Source organism: Drosophila tropicalis, unplaced genomic scaffold (genome assembly GCF_018151085.1).
Source record: "Drosophila tropicalis isolate 14030-0801.00 unplaced genomic scaffold, ASM1815108v1 contig_4, whole genome shotgun sequence".
Classification (NCBI taxonomy): Eukaryota; Metazoa; Arthropoda; class Insecta; order Diptera; family Drosophilidae; genus Drosophila; species Drosophila tropicalis.
The window spans coordinates 24,781-28,306 of NW_027172862.1; positions in this window are offsets into that span (position 1 = coordinate 24,781).

Below are 3,526 nucleotides of genomic sequence, written 5' to 3' on the forward strand. Positions count from 1 at the left end.
CTCTTTAGTTGCGATTACTTGGCATTCACTGTACGTGCTGCTGCCCAGAGGCGGGGGGCGGGGAGGACTGTGTTGTGATTGTTGTTGATTTTTGGCTTTTGGTGACAGGTTATCGTTATAATGCTTGTCTCGTCTGTCCATTTCATCCATTTCGCTACCATTTCTTCTCATCGGGGCAAGAATATCAAAAGGCACTTGATTTTATTTTTTTATTTTGTTTGTTTGTGCTTTCTAGTGAAATTGAAAACGCATAAACTCAATTTCACTTTCAACCAAAAAGTTAATTTTTTTTCATTTTGGGCTTTTTGTTGTTGCTTTAACAATTTCTCAAGAAAAAAATATCTAAAGCAGTCGGAGATAAAGTGCCTTTGCATTTGCTCTTGATTAAGTGATAACAAAAAAAAAAGATGCAGGCAACTTGAAACCGGGGAGTGGTACAAATCACAAAAATAGATGAGAAATTATATATAAATTTGATTGGCAACGGTTTTTTCAGGTTGGGCGAACCAAAATGAATTATGAAAATGCCCTCAAATGGGTTCTTTTCACGTTTTCTTGGGTAATGCAACAGGCCGCATGTTGGCCTAATTGAGTTAGCTTTTGTTTTCTTTTATGAGAGATCATCTTTGTTTTATAGACACCCTAACTTACAGACTTTCTGATATAACAAACTGAGTTAAACTGAACAATTTTCATAAAGACTTTAGGCCATTTCTATTAAACGGGATATCAAAAGATGTCGTAAATTTAACAAATTTATGATAAAGTGTTATTAATACGTAAGTAAATTAAGTTTATGATATAAATTAGATATTTAATTGAGTTTGGAAATGGTTTTCCACTCAACGTATTCCTGAGAATTTCTGAAAACCTCTTCAAATTCTCTACAACTTTTCGCTAAAAGAAGAGTATACGACAAACCTTTATATTCCGTTTGCTTGTGATGAGTTGGCATAATGCTAGTGCATTATCGATTAGTAAGAAGTGTGGAAAAAATTATAGCCACAAATCAGATATGATTACGGAAATAAATTGGGGTAATTTAGAAGGGGCAATGGATTTTCTAACCAAACTAGATGTATAACAATTTCTCACTCATCTTTAATTTTTTGTTTTCCCAATTTCATTTACAGCCAAAGATTAAGTAGCCAAGACTTATGAAATGAAAAATCTGCTCAACAGGTAAGTTTGCAATGAAAAACGGGAAGGGTGGGATGGAGGCGGAAGAAAAAAAATCTGATTTGATGATTTGCCAAACTTGCAAAAATCAACATTGATAGATCTGTCGTTGACCGTTAATTATGTGGCCATAAAAACCTAATATATATGTACGAATATATCTTTGTGGCTATGACACAAAGTTTAACAAGGACCGTTACATAAAGAAGAAAAAAAAACATATATATAACCATATAGCATGATATTTCATTTTGTGTTTGCCTCATGCCAAAGAAAATAAAGAGACAAAAAAAAAAAAAACTCATTTTGTTAGCAATTTTTTCTTCTTTTGGCGACCTTAAATTGTGTTTTTGACTTTGACTTCAATTGTTGTAGTTGTCTATTTATTTGTTTAGTTTTTTTTTTTTTTTTTTGCCTTTATTCGATTCATTTATTTGCAAAAGCTAATTAAGTTATTTGATTTTGTTGCCAACGATTTTTTTTTTCTGTTTGTTTAGTCATGGGGCCAGTGCATAAAACTCTTAAATATTTGTTCAAAGCAATTGCGAATTGTTTAAACTTTAAAGTGGGGGATTGGGAAGTAGCTGACTGACTGGATGACTGACTGACTGAACGAGTTTTGGTCAACAAGAGTCATTTGGTTTGTGTGTGACAACTTTTCGAATTCATAACTAGTATAATTGTGTTTGGTGACTAACAATCATCGGATTCTTAACTGTATATAAGGAAATAGTAGTTTTTCCAGAGGATATAGGGTTGAAATAAAGTAATCTATATACGAATTGGATACCATCGAAATGAAAGAATTGTAGAATAATGCATCCAAAGGAATGCTAAACCAATATATCAAAAAAACATATTGTATAGTAAGAAACTGATTCAATAATAAACAGAGTATTTCATGGGAATATTCAGACGAATTGAATGAATAGAAATGGATAAATGCCATATATTTGAATGTGCACTTGCCTTGTACTCACTTGTACTCCTTGTCGAATTAGGCTTCGGCCAGTTACGAATGCTTTTGTCGGAATCGTAAAACGACTCGAAAACGAGAAGAGCCCCAAAGAACTTGAGTAATTTTCCAGTGTTGCTCATAAGAAAATCGGGATACCTAGGACATCAAAGTTTATACATATAAATTGGCTATATGCAATTTATGAGTTGATTTCGGCTTGGAAACGATTAGGGATAACCTTGTTGGGCGAAAAAATGAGCAGATATTTCCCCTCCTGGAGCCCATCTAAAGGCATGGAATAGGAGTTGAATGAATAAAAAAGTCTCTGTGAATATAGCCAAACAGCAATTTCTAGTTTCTTTGATTAACTTTTTTGCATTGACTGTAGTCATTTAAACATTCGACATTCGTGACATTCGAATGCATTTTTATTCAAATCTTTTACTTATAGTTATTATCCAAAGTCAGAAGTTCGTTTACTCTTTCCTTCTTGTATTCTTAAGAGACGGATATTACAGGGTGTTCCGCCCCTCCTGAATCCATCTGAGGGTATGTAGTAGGACATGGAACGAACGAAACAGTCTCTCTAAATAGCTTTGATTGACCATACTTACATCTGCCGAATGAATGTCATTCAATTGATTTACTCATAATGATTGTTCGCTTTACTTTAAGCTCTCAACGAATATGTTTGAATATATTCTTTTCACAATATTGTGACTTGTGCCCTTGTTTTTGCTAATGTCAAATAAAATTTTCACACATTTTCCAAGTGTCGCGCCCGCCCACAATTCGCCCCCGATTCCATAAAAAAGTAAAAACCAGCATATATTATGGCACACTGGCATCGCTACACATTAGGCACACCTCAATCAGAAACACAGTCGCTCTCTCCCTCATTCGCTCTCTCTCTCTCTCAGTGGCAGTCTGTTCTCTCTAAATGACTTGGCACCTGTCGCTGTTGCTGTTGCTGCTGCAACTTGCTTTTAGCCAACTTCTTCGGCTCGCAGACTGTTCGTCGTGCTGTCTTCGTTTTTGTCGGCTCAAACTGTTGTTGCCGCTGCCTTTGGCCATGTCTTTGGCATGAGCTTGAGACTATTCAATGCGTTGCTGGCCGTCGATAAGAATGCACGCCTCAAGTCGGACGTCGACAACTGGGCTAAGCGCAAATATCAGTTTGAATCAGTTTTGGTAAAACGCGCGCGCGTGGCTTTTTTTTTCTTCTTTCTTGTGAACGAGTCAAGAATTTATTTATTTATATTTATTGATAGGTCTATCTATCAATTTATAAACAAGAACACTTTTTTTTCCTCTTGTGTTCCTCCCTCTCGCTTCTCCCCTCGCCTCTTGATAAGCAACAGCATCTCAATAGTGTGTTTTTATTGTGTG